The following is a 23,478-nucleotide window of genomic DNA, read 5'->3' on the forward strand; positions in this document are numbered from 1 at the left end:
TGGTCTTGGCAGATGGCCGCCTTTCCCTGATCCTGGTTATGCGGGAGTTTTTCTTCCCACTGTCGCCTGGTGCTTGTTCATAGATTTTCTCTCTATTATTGTAGGTCCTTATATTTACTATCAAAAACCCTTTGGGGCAACTGTTGTTGTGATTTGATGGTATATAAATACATTTTTTTTCAATGAAATGTATTGAAAAATATTAGTACCGTCAGGGCTGCCTCGTTAGGCAAGGCAAGGCAAGTTTATTTGTATAGCACAATTCAACAACAAGGTGATTCAAAGTCCTTTACAGAGACATTAGAAACAAAAACAAATAAAAAGCATGATTTAAAATTGATTAAAACAAGCAAACAAACAAACTAATTAACAAACAAACAAAACAGTATATAAAATCAAAACAGATAAAATCTCGTTAGGGAAAACCCTACATATCCTCTAACATTATTAAGTCAATATTGAGGTTTTAAAATTAGTTAAAGAGAATACATATTTACACGATAATAATATTTAATATAGGACACTTGAAAAAGTTATTATTATAATGACTATAAGTCAACTGTCAACCAAATAAATAAATGGGAAAAATGGTGAAGGTAGTGAGTTATGTGTTAGGCTCAGTCTGGGAAAACACTGGAAGTCAACTCACAGGAACCTTGCTCTGAGCAGTGAATATCTCCGTGTGTTTTTTAAAAAAAAAATACTTTTTTGTCCTTCTTCTTTTTTTAAAACACTAAAAAAATCAAAGTTATGAGGCCAGTTATGAGGCAAAACAAGATAAACGCATCTAAGTTATCTCTTTTATAGCTGCTGGAAGCCCAAAAAAATCAGAATCATCGCAAGGCCTGCGGGACTTTCTATTTTTTTTATGAAGAACTAGTCCGGTGTTACGAAAAATGATGGGTTTTTTGTTGCAGCGGGATGAAAAGACAAAAAGACAAAAGGATTTCCAGGGAACGACAGCAACTGCCACGACCCATAGTAAGATACTTAGTTGTCTCAGTCCACAAGGGAGCAGTCTTGCAGTGACACTGTCAGAATTATTCTTTTGTGTCCACATCCACATATGTACAACATAGTGTTTGATAGACAGAGACCCTACAGTCTGGGAAAACTAGACAGAAGGGAGATGAAACAGCTAAACCCCACTGGAATATAGTGTTCAATTGAGCTACGGCAGAAGTTTGAGGCTTATATCAAAACAAAAGCACCAACGGAATAAAGAAGTGACATAGTTGAACTTTTCATCCATCCTTCAACTCTATCAAGTTGGATTCTTTGAACTGCATAACTATATAGAAGAAAAGCAGCCACAGTCCACTGGACTTAAATCACATTTGGTAAATTTAGCAATTGCCACTGGTTCATTTTAGTTTTTCCACCCATCAGATTATGATAAAGATGTTGAATAGAAAAGAAAAGCTGGTTTATTGGCTTATTACGCTTTGTGGAGCTACTGTCCTGTCTTGGACTTGGGAGGATGAACACCACATGTTAGCTCACACCAGTGTTATCACTAGATTTAGAAAGCACAGGGGAGACAGGGGATAGGCCTGATCCATCCCCTGCCTCAGGACTCTATCTCTGAGAAAAGCCACACAGATTTGCCCTTTTGCTGGAGGCCACAGGGTGCACAGCCTGCAGGGTCAGATCCCTTTTCAAAAAGCAAAGCTATGGTTTGATGCCAAATTCCTTCACAAAGTCGTGTTCCCTTAAGAAAGGCAATGCTTTGCCACTATTAACCCATGTTGTCACTGATAAATCTCTCATGTAATGACAAACAGCAGGGAATAGTCCTAAGTTAGAGGCAGTGAATCACTGACGTGAAATGGCACACTTAATGTGACTCAGTTGATGATGTTAAACCAACTAACAAGCCCGCAGCAGTTTAATATTAGGGAGTTCGCCTTTCATTCCTGTTCAAAGCCGTGACACACTGTAGGATATCAAACCTTTCTTCAGATATCAAATGTACCAGCCTCTATTGAACAAGTCCTTGGCTTGTGAATTTTGCTACACATCCACATAAAGTTCACTCAGGGTCTACACAAATGAGACTGTCTCTGGGGAAGATGATTGGCTGGAGATTGCAGTGGCAAGGTCTCCCACTGAGGGACGAATGTACAATGGGGCCCTAAGGGGCCTGCTGAAGAAGGGCGTTTAGCCTCCAAGTGCCCCCCTGTGGTAACTCTATCTCAGGGGTGGTGGGGGGCCCTCAGCTGGGGCTAAGTGGAGGTGTGTAAGTCACTGTTCCTCCCCTCCGGCTGTACCACCTCCCCGAGCTGGGAAATAGAATTGGTGACTGATGGTTTAGGTTCTTTTTCTGCTTCTTCAGTTTTGCTGGGTGGGAGTACTTTGTGTCGCGTGTTTGAGATAACCTTGAAGAGCTCGGCGACAGATAAAAGTGACACCTAGGTGGGGGATTTATCACTCACTGAGATGCCCTAATGATGTTAAACCATTACATGTAGGTAGAGTTGGTGCTTCTCAGACATAAGGTCACTAGTTAGTTTACAGCTATCTTTGCCTTTCCACGTTTAAATACAGGCATTTAAAGTTAGTACAGATAAGCAAAATACAAGAAATCACAGAGAAATCACCTCTATTGTCCGTGGTTATATTAAAAACTCTGCTATAGCTGTTATAAAACTGTTACATCATCTTATGAGATCCTACAATGCAATGGAAATAGCAAGACTGAAAGGGCTGACAGCTGTAAATGTTTGCCTCACCACATTCCTCATGTGGAAACTTCCTTTTGTCAAGCTCAGCTCAGATCTCTGAGGTGGAAGGTGGAAGATGATGCACAATTCATTTTTGGACAATTTTAAAATTAGGGGACAATTTGTGGAGATGGCCACTTTCTGTTCCAACAGATGAGTGAGTTTGGTGTGGAAGAACTTGACTAGCCAGACACCTGTCATCAACTCAGTGGAACACCTATGGGATGAAATAGAGTGGAGACTTCTAGTCACGCGTTCCCGTCCAGCATCAGTGTCTGACCCCACAAATGTGCTTCTGGAAGAATGGTCAAAAATTCCCATAAACACTCCTAGACCTTATAGAAAGCCTTCCTAGAATAGTTGAAGCTGTTATAGCTGCAAAAGGATGGGCCTACATAACCTTTCATTAAAAAAAGAGGAAAAAAACGAACAGGATGTCACTTAAATACATATATGTGTAAGGCAGATGAGTGAATACGTTTGGAAATATAGTGTATATGCAAAAATGTATTTGGGCAGCAACAGTAACAGCAGTGGTGGTAAGGCTAAGCATATAGTAGCTTTCAGACTGGTTGTGAGCGGGCAAGGGAACAAAATAGTGCACAGAGCATTTAAGTACATTCCCATGATCACCTGGAAATGTGTGGCAGTTGAGTGTATGCTGACCTCTGGTATTGAAACTAGTACTAGAGCTTTGATTCAAGTACATAATGTGACCAGCTTGATGTAATTATTTATTTCCTATGGTGATTGAAAAAAAAAATCGTAATTCTCGCTTATAGAAGTTTTAAGGACTTGGCTGTATTTTCAGCATTTACTTCCAAATGAAGAGCAGTGCATGTCAATCAAACTATAATGTGTAGATGTTAACAGCTGAAGAGTGTAAGCAAATGACAATAAAAATTTACATAAACCTAAACAGCAACAGCAGCCCACAAAGACAAACATGGATCCATTCTCTGAAATAATGACAGTTGCAGAGGAGTTGCACACACAAACGCTGGGACATTTGAGCTCCTGCCCTGTGCTGCCAGCCCTTTCTATTTTCTTAACCTGTCCTTTGTAAACATATGACATAAACAATACTCAGTACTGTACAGGATAAATGAGGGTTAATTGAAAATTAAAATAACTTACAATATTTAAGGTGGAAAAAAATGATATAAATAACTGACTGATGCTGACAAGCTGTCTTTAAATGTGCAATTAAGTTTGCATTTGCATTTTTGCACTCTCTGACTGCGTGGTAATATTTCAGTCAGGTGGCGGTGTGCAAATTATCCAAACTAATTGGGACATCATGCACAAACTGACTCCATCATCTCTATCTGTTGTTTTTCTCTCCGCAGCAGGTCAGACTCACACACGGGCGACATGCTGCTACTTGTGTCTCGTGGAGCGCCCACATCGTCGGACACTTTCCACACTTGCCCACACACCACGACTGCATGCGTGCACTGTCTTCTCATCACAGTGTGTGCTTGTGAGTTCATAATAATCTAATAATTGCCTGTAAGCAATGGAAATAAAGAACAATCTGTTAGATTTCTGGAAATTCTGGACAAGTCGCCATGCAGGACTTTAGACGGTCAATGGCAAACTATTCCAATATCCAAATATTTGCTCAGACTAATGATCACCTAATTCTTTCTTTTTTCAGACAAAGTGCCTAACGGAGTTGACTTTTGCATTTTAAATTAGACTGGCTTGCTTTTTATAAGCTAATGTTGGTTAGTTATTGCTTACATTTGGTTTGCAGCATTTCTAAGTTTTTTAATTTCATACCAGTGACAACCAGATGAGTCTAGGGCAAATGCTATTGCTACCTGTGTGTCACCAGTAACAGCAGGGAAGAGACAAGATAGTGCTCCTCGGGGAATTCGAATGAGTATAGCTGACTGTGACAAAGAGAGTTGCAGAAGGGGGCCGAGCATGTGTGGTTCAGCAGAATTCTAAAAAACACAATTGCTTAGCATTGCATGCTTTTAATTGGGAATTGATGCCATGAGCAAAATTTCAAATTAAAATTTCAAATTATAAAACAGAAACTGAAAAAAGAGCACTTGTTAAGTAAGAGGCCCAAAGGACGGATGCTTGAGCGCCACCTTTCGTCTTTCTGTCCACCTGCCTGACCTTAACTGTTCAAATAGAGTCAAATGACACTTCTTCATACCTGAAACTGGATATTGGGCCATTTTATGTGGCAGGCAATGTATAGGGGAAAATTTGTTTAAATAATTTACCTTCCTGTTATACTGAAAGGGGAAAAAAAGCAGCGGATCCCCTGAGGCTCTTTTCATTGGGTACAGACTTCCTGACTACCAGCAAAGCTTACATAACACTGCGCTCCACCCGTGATCATCACAACTGTATCTTTCAACCTGTGCAGCACTGCATTTGCCTCACAGTAAAACAGGCTTGACTCCATGGCTAAACGAATGTTTCATCAGCGGGAGAGTGAAACTTTCTCTAATGCACTCTGACATGGCTATATATGAACACCACGCTCCATCTCCTTCTTACAAATAATGCATGTGAACTCACGAACGTCACAGATTCGCAGTTTATTTGCATTGCCACACCACAATGGCTGTGGAGGCTCTGACAGCGTATAGCAAGTTCAGTTTGTTTATGGGAAAGGGGATCGTTCAACTGAAAAATAACAACCGCAGAGTATGCTTAATAAAACCAGTGTGCAAACCCACTATTGTAATGCAGCCTGTATGAACAACACATTTCATTTTAATGGTTTTGTCTGCCTTACATGTCTAAAACAGCGATTTTGATCGATAACAGTATGTTGCATCATACATAAGGTTTCCTCAAAAATCAATCCAAACATTTCTGCCAGCGTGTGTGAGTACAATAATTCAGTCTCATTTAGCACAGAGAAAGATGAGATAGCACACTAGGATAGCTGTTGATTACATGAATTGATTTCCTGTTTGGAGCCCCTAATGACATTATGAATCAAGTACAAGTTACTACAAAGTATTTAACAACTAATGTTGTTTGATGTTTGTCAGTGATGTGTATTGGCCAGAGGACAAAACACAGGAAGCTGTGATGGATTTGATGCCTGTCTGAAGTGTGGATAAATCTGGAACAGAGTGGGATGAAGATAACAAGGTAAGGCAATAGACTGGCATTGTGCCGCTTCATCTCTCTGTCTTTTTCGAGTCTTTCTCTGTCTTTACTGTATCATTCTCTTTCACCCTTCTTATCTCGCCATCTATCTTTTTGTCAGCTTTCGCCCTCTTTTACAATGCCAGCACATCTGTTCAGTCCTTTAACACCTCTGCTGTGCGGTGAATGATGTTGCCTTAAACCCCCGAAACATCAGAGAAGCCAAAAAGCAGGGCAATAAAATAGAATCTCTCTCTTAAGAGCATTCCAAAGGTTCTTAGCTATTGCCCACAGATAGGTGTTAACATCATTTTTCATTGTGGGAAACATTCCCCCTTCCAAGGAGAAGTGTAACTTTGTAAAACACATAAGTGATACACTCCCACAACCCTCCTTCGCTAACTTGTCTCAGGCACTGACTGATTTACTGTAATTCACTTTATTTTGTTTGTGCAGAGTATAAAACACAGTTGTGGATCGGAGTACAATTGCACTGAAGGTTATTTTCAAGAACAGCAAACTACACTTTTACAATCAGTCTCAATTCAACAGTGTAATAAAAAAGGAAAAATGGCATGGAGGTCGTTTTGCTGATGTGAAAGAGACTCTTAACGGCATAATTTAATCTTGTTTTAGATGCTCTTCTTCTCTCTTTTTTCCCCTTTCTCTGATTAAATGTGATTAGGCTGCACAACACCTTTGCCATTTCTTAATGCAAATCTTCCTTTCAGCCCAATTAGTCTGTCTTCTAGAGCGCGCACTTCTATCTAGGCTGTCACTCGGCGGGGCTTAGCCTTCGCAAACTGTGTTTTTGCTTTAGGGCCCAATAAGGACGTGCCTCTTTCGGCTACTGACTGCCAGACAAGCATGAAGAATTTCCAAATTATGACAAGAAATCTGTGACTGAAGAGTGACAAATGCAGTGAAACTGTCACAGAAAAATATTTGGGTTATCCAAGTTTTAAAAGTTAATGGCGGTGCCATTTAGTAGTCTGTTTTCTGAACTGTGAACTATAGCGGCTCCACCAAACTTTTCCAAGGTTCTAAATATCAAGAAGTATCTCTAAATGACAAAGTTTAAAATTCAATGCATGCTTGCTTAAAATCAGAAGCGAACATTCTATAACTGTCAAGAGTATTTGTAGTAACAAATACATACATATATGTATATAAATCGATGTGATGAGAAGGGAAAATGTGACCCCCATTCACAAAGATACAGTACTGTGTAAAAGTCTCGAGCCACCCCTAATTCCTTCATGGGGAAATGGGAACTGCAAACATACATAGATATACAGTAAATAATACAGTAAACAATCCAAAAGTGCTTTAAAGTCAGTTTTTTGGTATGACCACCTTTATTCTTCAGAACAGCCTGAAACTTTCTTGTCATTTTTTGAAGTAGTCTTCAGGAAAAGTTCTCCAGGCTTCTTGAAGGACAATCAAAGCTCTTGTTTAGATGTTGGCTGCCTTTACTTCTGTTATCTCTCAAAATGCTCTTACATTTCTTTTGTATCGGGAGGCCGAACCATGACCGCTAGTGTTTCACTGTGTGTTTTTCTATCCAGGTATGATTTTAATGTATTGGCTGAGTGGGATTGGGAATGCTTTCCACCATGGTTTTACATGATGGAACAAATCATATTGCATATTGATTGAACCACAAACTTCCAAATTGGGTTCATTACTCCAGAAGACGTATTGCCACTAATTTTCAGTCGAGTTCTTATGTAATTTGACCTCAGCTTTGTCTCCCTTCCTTCAGAATGGCTTATTGCCATTTCTGCAAGTATTCAGTGAACAGGATGGATCAATTGAAAGGCCAGCTGCATCTCTCAGCTCCTGTGTCAGGTCTTTGCTGAATTTCTTTTGCTATTTGTTAAGGACATTGTCACGGTTCTGGGTCCGTTGGACCCAGTATTTTGAGGTTATTGTGTTTTGATTTAAGTTTGCATCAGGGATTGTGTTCTTGTTCTCTTGTCGTGTTATGGTAATGTTTATGTTGATGATTATGATGTTTATTATTAGAGTTCCATGTTTCTGTTTATCTGGGTTTAAGATGCAGGTTTAGTTTCATATGTTATTTCCTGTCTGTCTCTCGATGTCGAGCCTGCGTGTGATGTTTTATTGTGAAGGTCTGTGTCATATGTGAGTGTGCTCAGTTTACGTTTCCCCTGTTCCGTCAGCTCAGATTCCTCCCAGCTGTGTTGCCCTCCTGTGTCTCATCCCCTGATTACTGGTGTGTGTATTTAAGCCCTGTGTGTTCTCCTGCCTGTTGCCGGTTCGTCTGTATAACTCCGTGTCAGTCTGTTACCCTGTTCCTTAGTCTGCGTCTCTGCTCTCCGTTTTGTGGACTTCAGGTTTGCTCTTTAGTTTCTCCCAGTTTAGGTTTATCATTACTCGTGCTTCATTGCCTGTTTTTGCCACTGCCACCGTGTTAAATAAACTTCACTCATATCGTCAGTTTGCTGCATTTTGGGTCCTCCTTTTCCTCCACTCCACACGGCTCACTCCGCCAGCCGTGACAGACATGACATTCAGATAACTGTTCAACCACTGTAAATAGTTGTCCATCCACTAATTCCTTTGTCCTCCACTTGTCCAGTTTCCTCACTGCACACCCTGCCGAGTTATACCAAGTTTTCTAAAATAGCTAATAGCTCTTTAGGAATCACCTTGTTGATGCAAAATGCTATTTTATGCCTGTCAAACTGTGTTATCATTGGCATTTTTCATAGATTGAACCAAAGACATGGGAACAAACTATGTGTTTTTGTAACAAGCTGTTAGTAACAAAGTGCCTAAAGATACCATTTAAAATTGATGCTTTGCTAAATTGTCTGTTATGTATAGACACAAAACTGGTTCATCCCTTGAAGTGCTTTTTTTATGCTTGAATATTCATAGGTCAGTGTTAAGAGGCTTAAAAAACTAACAAACAAAAATTCCTTTGAAAAAGTGAAAGGACTGGACTGAAAATTAGTGGAAAAACAGCTAATGTCCACACAGAGGCTTTGAAAGACCTTCAGAAGGCCTGAAGAACTATTGCTCCAGACCACTTAAATATACAAAGACGTCTGGCCTCTTCAAAATAAAATACGAATAAATGAAAAGTGGCTCAAGGAATGGCATTCACCCCATTTCAACTAAGCTTATTAATAGGGACTTTGTGCATTCATTGGGAACAACCTAACTGTGGTTGATAACATTGGTTGATTTATAATATCTCTAAAGCCTAATAGTGATATTTTGGAACCACTGAGACACCTAAACATCAAGAGCAAATACTTTTAGGATTACTTTTTCTGTTATCCAGCAATAACTTTTGGATTACCCAACAAAAGGAATCACATTACCCTGCAACACTTTTGCATTACATTACCACTAAATGATTCAGTATCCTGCACTACAACAGACCACTGCTGACTGTGTAATCATGTGTTATAACCTCAGGATAAAAATGATCGGAAACTCAAGTGCCAGTTTTAGGACGTTTACTGACCACTTTTAGAAACAACCACAGCTAGTCGCACACATACAGGAAACTGTCCCACATATAACATTCTGGCAGGGAGAACCCTGAAAAACCTCTGAAGGTTCCGGGGTGCAACGCCCCCAAATATACATTAACAACAACACTGTCTATAACACTTCCCCCCCCTTAAGCAAAAACCCACAAGATAGCAATTATGCATAAGTACGAAAAGAGAGAGAGAATTCAACACCACATTATTTTAACAATTCAGTCTATCAGGGGGCTTGTGCTGCCTCTTTGACCTTCTCAGTCCTGCTGCTGGGTTCTCCAGGCTAGGAGCCTGCTGAGCTCCTGTGGCCGGGTTCGGCTCAGGTGACTTAGATTGCTCCACCAGCCCTTCTGGTGATACTGAAGAACCAATCCCGATCTCAGGGGCTGCTGACACGACTTCCCCTTCAGGTGAACCACTCTGAGGCCCCACAATGTCCAAAGCCCTGTCTCCACCATGTGCGTGCGAACCACTCTGAGCCCTCTTCTCAGCTCCATCCGTGCGGGCTCTCACATGATCCTTGTGCCTGCGAACTTGTCTGCCATCCAACAACTCCACCACAAAAGATACTGGCCCTGAACTGTGGTGAATGACGCCAGGCAGCCACCGTGAGCCACCCGTAAAGTTTTTGATATACACACAGTCTCCCTGCTTGAAAACACAGCCTCTGGCATGTAGATCATGTCTCACCTTCTGCCCACCTTGTGACTGGGTGATTCTGGCTCCCACATCTGGGCGAAGAAGGTCCAGATGAGATCTGGGCTTCCTCCCCATCAGCAACTCCGCTGGGGACAAGCTTGTGGTTGTATGAGGCGTGATGCGATACTGAAACAGGAAACGGCAGAGCCTCTTTTCTATGGAAAGACCTGGCATTTTTTTAGACCGTCTTTCAGTGTCTCCACGGCGCGCTCCGCTAAGCCATTGGAGGCAGGGTGGTAGGGTGCTGTGCGGATATGTCGGATCCCATTTCTCTCCATAAATTCTTGGAAGACCCCACTTGTGAACGTGGGCCCATTGTCCGTGACCACTGCCTCAGGTAATCCATGTGTTGCAAAGATTCTCCGGAGTGTGTCTGTGACGACTAGGGCTGTGATGGTCGGCATTATGTGGGCATCCAGCCATTTTGAATGCGCATCCACCAACACCAGGAACATGTGGCCCAAAAAGGGGCCGGCAAAATCTAGATGAAGCCTGGACCATGGATGGCCAGGCCACTCCCATGGGTGGAGTGGGGCAGGTGGTGGCATTTTTTGGTTTGACTGACATTGAGAACAGGCTTTTACCTTGTCTTCCAAGGCACTGTCCATTCCCGGTCACCACACGAATGACCTTGCCAGACTTTTCATTCGAGAAATCCCTGGATGAGCCTCATGCAACACTTCAATGATCTGTGACCGACCTGGAGGCGGAACAATGACTCGGGAACCCCACAGGATGCAGCCATCTTGAACACTGAGCTCCTGCTGACGCTTGGCATACGGTTTGAGCTGATCCTGCTCCACTGTTGCTGGCCAGCCCTGCAACAGCCACTGTTTAACCTGATATAACTCTGGATCCCGTTCAGTCCATGCTTTGATGTTTTTAGCACAGACTGGAGAGTTCGCCAACCTGTCCAGCAAAAACACAGTTTCTGGGGGCAAGTTCGACTGGTCGGGGACCTCCGGGAGGGGGAGGCGGCTGAAAGCATCTGCATTCGCATTTTCAGGTCCCGCCTTATAAACAATGCGATACTGGTATGCCAACAGTGTTAATGCCCAGCGCTGAACCCGCATATCCGACCGGTTTCTCTTCCCCCTCTTCCATGCGATGGGAAAGAACAGCTCCTATGCCATACGGGGAGGCATCACAGGACAGGACCACCTCCTTCTCCGGATCAAAATGCACCAGGAGCGGTGCCGATTGTAACAGTTCTTTTACCTGTCTGAAAGCCTTCTCATGTGCTTGGGACCACCTCCACTGACTGTCTTTGTGCAGTAGCCCATACAGGGGAGCAAGCATGCTGGAGAGGTCAGGCAAAAACTTCCCATAATAGTTCACTAAGCCCAAGAATGATCTTAGTTAGGCTACATTCTTTGGACTCGGGGCTTCTTTTACTGCCCTCACTTTCTCTTCCAGCGGGGACAGGCCCTGTGCAGAGATGCGATGACCCAGGTATGTCACGCTAGGGGCTTGGAAAACACACTTACTGCGCTTCAAACGTAACCCAGCTTCCGAGAGCTTCCTCAACACCTGCTCAAGGTTACGCAGATGCTCCTCTTCTGTTTTACCTGTAACTAAAATGTCATCCAAGTAAACAGCAACACCAGGAATGTTTTGCAGAAGATTGTCCATGGTGCGCTGAAAGATAGCCGGACTGGATGCAACGCCAAACACCAGGCGGTTGTACTTGAACAGCCCCTTGTGTGTGTTTATTGTCACATATTTTTTTGATTCCTCATCTAGCAGCAACTGCTGGTAAGCATGACTCATATCCAACTTTGTGAATGTCCGACCACCCGCCAGTGTGGCAAACAGGTCATCCACTCGAGGCAGAGGGTAGGCGTCGAGCTGAGAGGCTTGGTTTACTGTCAGTTTGTAATCACCGCATATACGCACCCCTCCGTCCTCTTTCAAGATGGCGCCGAGTATGGCAGCCTCGTCGCGAGCTCCCCCAAGCAACGGCTTTCTTCTGTGTTTAATTTTACTTTTCCTTTATTTTTTCACGAGCAGCTCTTGTCTCCTTGTGTACGACCGACAAACCTTACTGGACATAAAAGACGGTCTTTCTTATAACTTTCCGGAGTTCAAGTTTTGCAACACGGACGCTCCGTTTGCAGACCCCCCATTCATCTCACCTGAGACGCCTTTGTTCTCTGGCCCTGGAGGCCGCAAACGCCGACGCAGAGGGAGAAGATCTGGCGTTCTGGTTCGACTGAGACGGCGCACTTACAGACCACCGTTACCCAGTTTATTACTGGCTAATATGCAGTCTCTGGAGAACAAGCTGTGCGAGCTTCGGGCACGGATCTCATTCCAGCGAGAGATGCGGGACTGCTGCGTGATCTGCCTCACAGAAACCTGGCTATCGGACAAAGTACCGGACTCCGCAATACAACTGCCGGGGTTCTCTGTGCACCGCGCGGACAGGTCACAGGATCTTACTGGGAAAAGCAGAGGCGGTGGTGTATGTTTCATGATCAACAACAGCTGGTGTGATTATGCGAACGTGCACCCGGTCAAATCCTTCTGCTCACCGGACCTGGAGTACCTGATGATTAAGTGCCGGCCATTCTGGCTACCGAGGGAATTTACAGCAGTGATTATTACGGCTGTTTACATTCCCCCACAAGCCGACACTGACCGTGCACTCAGGGAACTGTACAGCGCGATCAGCAGCGAGGAAACCGCACACCCAGAGGCAGCGTTTATCACAGCCGGAGACTTTAATAAGGGAAACCTGAAGAAAGTCTCACCAAAACTCCATCAACACATCCTTTTCAACACACGTGGAAACCGGCTACTCGACCACTGTTACACCTCTTTCCGGGATGCGTACAAAGCCCTCCCCCGCGCCCCATTCGGCCAATCAGATCACTGCACCATCCTGCTCCTGCCCGCCTACAGGCAGAAGCTGAAACAGGAAGCTCCAACCCGGAGGGCGGTGCACTGTTGGACGGACCAATCGGAGTCTGCGCTGCGGGACTGTTTTGATCACGCGGACTGGGAAATGTTTCACGTGGCCGCCAGAGACATTGATGAATACACAGACTCAGTCTGTGGATTTATCAGGAAATGCGTGGAAGATGTCGTCCCATCCAGAACAGTCAAATCCTTCCCAAATCAAAAACCCTGGATTAACGGAGATGTTCGCGCGGCACTGGCGGCACGGAACACCGCCTTTGCCTCCGCGAACACATCGGACTACAAACACGCACATTACCAACTCCGGAAGACGATCAAAGCAGCCAAACGTGAGTACAGGGACAGGGTGGAGCAACAGTTTGACAAACCTCGGAGTATGTGGCAGGGACTAAACACGATCACAGACTTTAGAGGGAAAACCAGCACACCGCAGACCACGGCCTCTCTGTGTGAGGATCTAAACGTATTTTACGCTAGATTCGACGCAGCGAACACCATGAGACCGGACAGTGTGCGCACCGCGGATGACGTCAGTGCGCACACTGTGTCTGAGGAGGATGTGCGGAAGTGCTTCAGGAAGGTGAACGCATGCAAAGCTACTGGTCCGGACGGGATTCCCGGCCGCGTCCTCAGGTCATGCGCGGCTCAGCTGGCTGGAGTGTTCACGCACATCTTCAACCTTTCCCTCTCTCTGTCTGTAGTCCCAGCCTGCTTCAAAATGGCCACCATCGTCCCTGTACCCAAATCCTCCACCATCTCCTCATTGAACGACTGGCGACCTGTAGCCCTGACCCCCATCGTAAGCAAATGCTTCGAGAAGCTGGTCAGGGACTTCATCTGCTCTGCACTACCCGACTCACTGGACCCTCTACAGTTTGCATACCGCCACAACAGGTCCACTGATGATGCCATAGCCCTGACACTACACACTGCCTTGTCACACCTGGAGAAGAGAGACACGTATGTGAGGATGCTGTTTGTAGATTACAGCTCAGCATTCAATACCATCGTTCCCTCGAAGCTGGACAGGAAACTGCAGGATCTAGGACTGAGCAGCTCCCTCTGCAGCTGGATCCTTAGCTTCCTGTCTGACAGACACCAGGTGGTCAGACTGGGCAGCATCACCTCATCCCCCATCACACTGAACACTGGTGCTCCACAGGGGTGTGTACTGAGCCCTCTCCTGTACTCACTCTACACCTACGACTGCACAGCCACTAACAGCTCCAACATCATTGTGAAGTTTGCGGACGACACTACAGTGGTAGGTCTTATCACCAACGGTGATGAGACGGCTTACAGGGAGGAGGTCAGTGCCCTGACCCACTGGTGTCAAGACAACCATCTCACCCTCAACGTCGCAAAGACAAAGGAGTTGATAGTGGACTTCCGGAGGTGCAGAGAAGTACACACCCCCGTCACCATCAACGGCGCTGCTGTGGAGAGAGTGAGCAGCTTCCGGTTCCTTGGAGTACATCTGGCTGAGGATCTTACATGGTCAGTACACACAAACAAAACAGTGAAGAAGGCGCAGCAGCGCCTCTTCTTTCTCAGGAGACTGAAAAGATTCGGCATGAGCCCCCGCATCCTCAGGACCTTCTATCACTGTGCCATTGAGAGCATCCTCACTGGATGCATCACCACCTGGTATGGCAACAGCACCGCCTACAACTGCAAAGCTCTCCAGCGAGTAGTGCGGTGCTCTGAACGGATAATTGGAGGTGAGCTTCCCTCCCTCCAAGACATCTACAGGAAGCGCTGCCTGAGGAAAGCGGGGAGGATCATCAAGGACTCCAGTCACCCCAGCCATAAACTGTTCAGACTACTTCCATCAGGAAGGAGGTTCTGCAGCATCCGGTCCCGTACCAGCAGACTGAGAGACAGCTTCTTCCACCAGGCCATCAGACTGCTGAACACGTCATAGACACCTCAGCTTCACTACTGGAACTTCAACATTATGCACTCCACACTGTATATAAATGCCACTTGTTTTGCACATATTCAACTCTGTATATTTTATATATTTTATTATTATTATTATTATTATTGTTATTATTATTATTTTTTTACTATTTAATTTGTAAAAATGTGTATACACACACACACACACACACACACATACACACACGTAGGAAAATATTTAGTATACACATCCAGAAATGCATACACTATTATATATTGTACATATATTTATTAGTTTCAGGTCGGCCATTCTTGTATTTTGCTCGTTTGTGTTGTTGTGTTTGCACATCTCTGTTGCTTGTGGGGCTCGCACACAAGAATTTCACTCGCATGTGCTGTGCCAGTGCGCCTGCACATGTGATGTGACAATAAAAGTGATTTGATTTGATTTGATTTGATTTGATTTCAACACTGGTACAATCGGGGCTGCCCAGTCCGAGAACTCTATTGGCTCAATGACCCCTATCTGTTGTAGTCTCTCCAACTCTGCTTCCACCTTGGCCTTCATGGCGTATGGTACAGTGCGTGGTTTGAAAAAGCGTCGCCGGGCAAAAGGGTCCACACACAGCTTCACAGTGGTGCCCCGGAGAGTGCCCAATTCATTCTTGAACACATCTGCATACTTTCCCAGTAACTCTGCTATTACCGTTACATACCTGATTTCCCTCCAGTTCAGGCGGATTTTCTGCAGAAGGTCACGACCCAGCAGACTAGGCCCCTCCCCTTTCACCACCAGTAGTGTTGCTGCAGCTTCTTGATCCTGATATGCTGCATGCACCTCTATAGCACCAAGCAGGGGAATGCATTCACCCGTGTACTGTCTCAGGCTTATCTCAGTCGCTTGGAGAGCTGGTGCCCCGCCCAAGTGCCACAAGCTGTGGTAGTTGGCTTGGCTGATCACCGAAGCTGAAGCCCCTGTATCCACCTCCATTTGTAGCTCCTTCCCATTTACCTGGATAGTGGCATAGATGGGCTCCGCACAGCACTTATTAAAGCCAACCAGATTAAACATGTTGAAAACACACTCATCCTCCTCAGGCGCCATGCCCTGCAGGTGATGCGTGTTTAGTTTGTGTTTTGTCTTCCATTCCTTCTTTGATTTCTCCTTAGTGCCCCTGCATTTCTTGGCTAAGTGTCCCTTTTTCTTGCAGTTATGGCAGGTACTGTCTTTGAAAACACAGTCCTTGGCAAAGTGTGCTCCCCCACACCGGTAACACTCCAAAAGTGTTGGGCGACCGTGGCTCAGGGGGTTGGGAATCGCATCTGTAACCGGAAGGTCGCCGGTTCGATCCCTGGGCTCTCTGTCCTGGTCGTTGTGTCCCTGGGCAAGACACTTTACCCTACTTGCCTACCGGTGTTGGCCAGAGGGGCCGATGGCGCGATATGGCAGCCTTGCTTCTGTCAGTCTGCCCCAGGGCAGCTGTGGCTACAACTGTAGCTTGCCTCCACCAGTGTATGAATGTGAGAGTGAATGAATAGTGGTATTGTAAAGCGCTTTGGGTGCCTTGAAAAGCGCTATATAAATCCAATCCATTATTATTAAAAGCTCCCTCGGTTTGCCCCTCACACTCCGAGATACATGATGCACCTCGGTTGAGTGCATATTGTTGTTAGCTTTCCGAATGTCTTTAGTGTTATTAGCTGCCGTTTCTATTGCCTGAGCAATTTCCAAAGCTTTCTTAAAGTCCAGTGTGGGCTCCCCCAACAACCGACGCTGCATGCCATCATCATTTATACCACACACCAACCTGTCGCGGAGCATGTCATCCAGCACGCCTCCAAACTCACAGTGCTCCGATAGCTGTCTCAGCTCCGTCACATACGCAGCCACCGAAACTCCCGGCTTGCATGAATGAGTATGGAATTTGAACCGCTGAACAATCACGGAGGGTTTCGAGCAGTGATGATTTTGCACCAACGTCACCAGTTCTTTGAAACTGAAGTCCCCGGGTTTCCGAGGCGTCGTCAGGTTACGTATCAACTTGTAGGTCCTCGCTCCACACGCACTGAGAAGAACTGACCTTTTTTTTCCTTCGTCCGAAATGTCGTTTGCCAAGAAGAAGTGTTCCAGCCTCTCGACATATTCAATCCAGTCGCCGTCTCCCCTCGGCGAACTCCGTGAGCGATCCGATCGTAGCCATAGATGCGAAGCGGTAGTCCGACTGCCAAATCCGTAGCAAAAACTCAAAACTGTCCGCGTTCGGCTTTTATCCTCGTCGCCAAAAAGGTGTTATAACCTCAGGATAAAAATGCTCGGAAACTCAAGTGCCAGTTTTAGGACGTTTACTGACCACTTTTAGAAACAACCACAGCTAGTCGCACACATACAGGAAACTGTCCCACACATAACATTCCGGCAGGGAGAACCCTGAAAAACTTCTGAAGGTTCCGGGGTGCAATGCCCCCAAACATACATTAACAACAATGTCTATAACATCATGAATGGTGTACTAGTACTGTGAGGCGACACCAACAGGACTCCTAAACAGATGACAAACAGACAGTTTGAGCTGCATATAACTAAATATACTTTGGATGCATTTAGTTTTTGATTAAATCACAGTTATTGATGATCATTCTAAAAAGTTTGTGCTGTAAATTCTGGTTTCACGGTGGTGTATTTGCTTAAAGCTGGCATTTCCATCATGACTGCTTTTCCTCACAGTGACCTTGTCAGCGCCTTGTCTGTCTGTCAGCTAGCTCTGCTAAAAAGGCTAAAGCAATCTGGCAGCCTCCCCTGTATAAAAGCGGGGTGGGAGGGGGTTGAAACAAGGGTGGAGGAAGGATGAGAGAGATGTGACCTTTCTACTTCCAGTGAAGTGTTTTTAGCTAAACAGCCTTTCAGAAATGAGCAAAATGACAGGTTGGCAAGTGTTGCACCTCAGAGAGATGGAGAGAGAGAGAGAATGCCTGATTTTCCTCAAGATTTATTAGTCTTTTCTCAGATTACACAGATTTTCAGTTTTCTGTTTAAATTGAAAATGCAAAGTTCATTTTTTTGAAACACCATGTTTCAGAGATTGGAAGCGCTTTTATTTAAAGAGTAAAAGGTGGAAAGCAACTTGAAAGCCAAAGACATGAGACCTCCACACACAATTATTCATTTATTGAGGTCTTTTAAAGTAATATGTGATTTCACTCATTTACAACCAGCTATTATATAGCACCATGTCCTTCTGAGGGAAACACAATGCATACTGATGCTGTCCTAGCTCCCCAAGGTCAACGCCGCAGCGCCCGCGTCTAATGTCACAGCTTTAGTGACGTTAAAGCGGGTATTCAAAATGCACTGAGATCTCCATCTGTGGGTGGTGGAGGGTAATGAGAAAGGCTGAGGAGAGGTCACTTATATGACCAGCATTGGCAGCGATGACTTTACTGAGATGCAGTCGTGAAGTCAAAAACACACAATCTTTCTCGCTCTCTCTATCACACACACACACACACACACACACACACACACACACACACACACACACACACACACACACACACACACACACACACACACACACACACACACACACACACACACAGGGTGGGTGCTCTCTCAACCAGAAAGGAGACTGAGATTGGAAATAAAGACCATCCTCTGTGTCTGAGGACTGTGAATAGGAGCAGTAATGTTTTCAATTTGAGCCCCAAGAGCAATAATGGAGCTCATTCTACACCACCTAGATACTGTAGTACTGTTCGCCTTAAAGCCTTAGGATTCTATCATCCTTCACCCTCTCAATTCCTCTCTTTTTGCCGTCTGTGTGCTGTTCATGAAGGGATTAATTCGTGGAATAAGGACTCTTTGGTAAAAAGAAGAAGAAAAAAGACTGAGAGACAGAATTGTGGAGAGAAGAGAAAGAGGATAAATAGATGAAGAGGTGTGGGGTAGATGAATAGGTCTGTGTTTGACACCGGGCGTTATTTCAAATTCCGGCCTCTCGCATTTGAATGACATCTGCTTGAATCTGTTTCATTCATTCATGCAGTATAAGAATTCAATTTCATGGCATGGAGTCTTGAGGCACGTTTCCTGTATATCTCTACGTGCTAGCGTGCCACGGAGCGAGAGTCATTCTTCCTCTGCTGGAAAAGAAAGGGTAAATTCATTTGTGTCATGAAATGCAATCCAGGTTATTGTCTCTGCCCAGCTTCCAAGTATCCCATGAAAGACTTTTAATCACGCACCGGGGAAATAATGTTGTGAGATCTAACTGCTGAGCCAAAGGCAATTGTGAAATATTCAGATCTGAAATAAAAAAAAGAAAAAAAGACATGATTACCTTTGTTTACTGGAATATATTGATATAATAGGCTTGTGTATCCTTGAAAACTGCTATGTCAGAGCTCAGTAAGAAGAAATTCATAAAGTGCAGATGCGAAACTAACATGTCATGTAATGTGGTCCGAGAAAGTAAACTTTTGATAGAAACTGGAGCTCCAAGGACAGCAGGAAAGAACAGCTTTAAAGAAAAAAAAAAGCAACACAGTGGTCGCATTGTCAAAGCTCTGTGTTTTCTAAGTCCCTACATTTGACAAAAGAGTGCGCGAGTACAGAGACAAGGTAGTTCGTCTGACCTTTAAGAAATGCACAAAAGGGTGAAAAACCCAGAGACTAAGTGGAAGAGAGAGATATTAAAGAAAAAGCAAGATGCTATTCTCTCAAATGAATGGATAGCGATATTTTTAAAAAAAATGCTGCTACATCTGCATGACTGAATTTCTTGCGCCATCAATCACAAACAGAATCCAAAGTCTTTACCTTGTTTTTTTGTTTGTATTTTTACTTATTGCCCAAACAGTCAACGAGGCACCATCGAGGTTTGTTCTTTTGCATTTTCACTTCCACCAGAAAACAAAAAAATTGCGTTGCCAACAGCTAGCTTCTGTTCCTGTAAATGTTTTATGCGCCTGATTTATATGCAAGCAAAAACTGACTGTGCTTTATTCAGAGATTTCGTCAAACTGTCATCATAATTAAACCTTGCATATAAATCTCATTACAAAAGTGCAACAAAAAATTGACTTTATGTTTCTTTCTTCAGATCAAATAGTCTCAAACCTCATAAAAGCTTGTCCTTGAAGTGAGAGGGATGAATCAGCAACCCAGTGCCTTTTAGTTATTAGTCTTAAATAATGCAGCGTAGCCACTTAATACATGTGCTTTAGACTAAAAGGTAGTGATCAAAGAGAAACACTGAGCAGGTCAGATGATGCTAGCGATGAATAACTGATGTCCTTGTGCATGTTTGTGTTCTAAGATGTGTAGGTGCACTTCACCTCCAATTTTAAAAGCATGCTAATACCGGAAGGATATTTCAATATGAGTTCAAAGGATGGCTGATCTGAAGCGGCTATCTGTCACTGGACTGTGACTGACACATAACGTGCAGTTTGACTGGACCACAAGGACAGAGCCAACATGAAGGACGACACCTATGCGTCACAGATACAGTCTGCAGGTAGATATCTATAGGTAGATATAATCCCTTTAAACAGGAAGGTTTGGATCACCGGTTGCCATTGATTGGATCCTTAATAGCTTTATTAATGCAGGCAATTCCCTGGGTGTAAGCACACGGCGATGGTGGGGAGGAAGAACTGCCTTTTAACAGGAAAAGACCACAGAACCAAAAGGAGCATATAGAGACAAAGCACAGCAAACAAGACCAAACACAAACTAAGGGAAAAGATAAAGAAGTTAAATCAATGAAATAGTGGTAAATAAATGCATGAAAGTGAAAAGGGGAGAGTTTAGAGATGTGGTCAGTGCATCTTAGGAAGTCTTCCAACAGCCTGACTTTATGGAAGCATAACTAAGAGATGGCTCAGGAAAAAGTTCAGATGCACGACCCCATGTCCATCTGACATTTTGGGGTTAAATAAGCATTTTTGATATCAGGCTTCTAAATTCAGCTTCAATATTTTCGTAATTATTGCACTAAAAAGGTAATTAGTCACTGAAAGACATGTTTTATTTTCAAAAAAATCAAAAATGAATTGATTTTTAACAAATATGATTGCCTTTTGCAGCCAAACCCATTATGTCCTGGTGTGCCTTTTTTTATATGTGTGTGTGTGTGTGTCGGTGTGTGTGTAAAAACCTCTAAGTCCTCCACTTTGGATAAGACATAGATAAAAGTTACAAAATCACAAAAGATGTAACTCGGGGGACTACAAATGGTGACAGCAGAATTTAAAAAGAAACAAAACAAAACGATTAACAGTAACAACCCAACAACCACATACAATCACACCACATGACAGCATACTTTATTGCTACACAATAACTGAATAAACAAGAAACAGAAGATTATCAAAATAAATGAAAAACTTCCAAGAATAAATGACTATGTGTACTCTCAGCATGTCAAGTGAGTTAACTTCCAAAGTATTGCATGAAACAAAATTATTATAACAGACATGACCTGATTCACATCTCATTGGTGAATGCCTTTGTTGATAGAGAAAAGTGGCAGTTTTCTGCCTACAGCTCTCATTTTGGAAAAGGCTCAGTGTAGGGTTTCACAGGGTTTAAATCAAAAGCATTTGATTATGGTATCCTATGCACCAAGAGCTTTTGCTTGATATTGTTGTCTCCTTTTTCGTTGAGATGGCGTTTAGAGGCTTTTGCATCTGAATTCTTTACAGATATAAACTTTTTTTTTTAATTCCCAAAGAGTTTTCTACACAATATCTTAGATGTTCCTAGGAATGCACTCAAGTACCACTGGTTACCTACCTGGGAACTGAAAAAGATTGCACCATAGCATGGAAATCCATACTTACCCGAAGCTGACATCTCCGAGGACCAATGCAGAGAGCGATGGCAAACGGTTATGCCTGAAAAGCACGAAGGTGATTTGCAAAAAGGAAAAATTAAAAACAAAACCACACACACAGATGCACCTCCAAAGTGTTTCAAAGGGGAGTTGTAATGAAACCTCGTGTTCATTTACGGCTCCTGTCTTTTTCAAGTGGAGGCAAGCTAGGACAGCTTCATCATGCCTGTCCAGGAATAGGGTGTGTGTGCCAATTCTGTGATGGCCAGCAGGTTTATCTAAGCTGACAGAGATGAATCTCCCAGCAGAGGGCTGGGCCTGTTCAGCTGTCCTGCTGAGGAGAGCCCACACCAGGGCTGACATTAAATTATTTCAGGAGGTAATTAGTCTTCTGTTTTTCACCAAGACACCAAATGGTCTTGATCTCATGCACACATCCGTGTTGTCTGTTTTAGATAGACTCGTACCGATAAAGAGGAAGAAATTAAACAAGCGAAACGAGCATCAGCTTTTCAGAAAAGAGCGAACTTGGCTTACATTGTACAAATATTGTAGAACAAGTAAGAGCCCTTTTTACATGCAGATAGGATACAGTGAACAGCGAGAAGGTGTTAATTTTAACAAAAATGTCACTGCATATGAAATGCTAACAGGGCCACAGCTATTATACAGAATGAAAGAATCTCATCACCCATCCACTTTTCACTGCAGTTAAATTCTCAGTTTCTAATTTTGTTAATGACATGTTAAAGACTGCTCTGGCTGACTTGATGGCAACAGACATTATTAACTTCAGTTATTCAATCAGTAGACCTTGAGAGAGAGGTGCTAAAGATATGATCACAACTCAACCAAGGTGTCAGGCTGTCTTTTTCTCTGTTTTTCCTTTGTCGTACAAGTGCTCCGTCCCAAACCGGGGAAGACTTTATTTATACCCTGCATCAAAAGTTAAAATTACCATTGACTCCCTATCAAGGAAAATATGATTTGCCTGTCACGTTATAACTATCGTTGCCTTTATGGACTATATTATGCAAAGTCATGCAAATTAGATCGGCAGCCATCAGAGAAAACAACCCTTAATTTTGTCCTTCTGCTTTTCTTGTGTTTAGCGTGTAATGTGGTTATGTGTGCTGCCAGCAAATGAAAAGTCACTTTCATGGCGTATTACTTTCTCATGTTGCTTGTTGATCAAGTGGTGCATCTATAACCACTTTTTCATCCTAAAACAAATAAGTTCCCGCTTCCTTTCTTTATTTTTCATCGAAATAAACTATCCGTCCTGTTGAATTTGTCATGAGAAACCGTGACGGCTTTTCAAGAACACCTCTACATGAACCATAAACGGTCTCTTTTTTAAAATCTGTTTATAAATGAGCCCACTGAAGCGAACACATCTTTAAAATAAATAGTCCCGTCTCTCCTTCTCATGTCCGCTGATAAAAGCTAACAGCGTTACAAAGTAGTTTACAGTTACTTAGTTGAGCCTGTGGCTCTGTTCTCTCATTCAGTGGGTCATTTGAGGGGTAAAGAGTAATTTACCATGAAAATCCAATTGCTTTAATCTAATTTGCTTTGATATAATTCACAATAGGCTTACAGCCACAAAGCGTTTACCTAGCTGAAACAGTGGAATTGTCCCTGGGGTACAATTACAGTCCAACTACAGGTACTTGGCTCATAGAACATTAAATAACCAGAATCTCCTGCCTCTGGATTTACAATGAAATGAAGATCAAAAAAAGA

General features: G+C 43.5%; 1 pseudogene; it reads right to left on the reverse strand.

Annotated features, from left to right (window-relative positions):
* Positions 1-9,567: 9,567 nt before the first annotated feature.
* LOC120724090 overlaps positions 9,568-23,478 on the reverse strand; it is a 31,055-nt pseudogene continuing 17,144 nt past the window's right edge.

This window comes from Simochromis diagramma, unplaced genomic scaffold (assembly GCF_900408965.1).
Source record: "Simochromis diagramma unplaced genomic scaffold, fSimDia1.1 OVJJ01000685.1, whole genome shotgun sequence".
In the NCBI taxonomy this organism is placed as follows: domain Eukaryota; kingdom Metazoa; phylum Chordata; class Actinopteri; order Cichliformes; family Cichlidae; genus Simochromis; species Simochromis diagramma.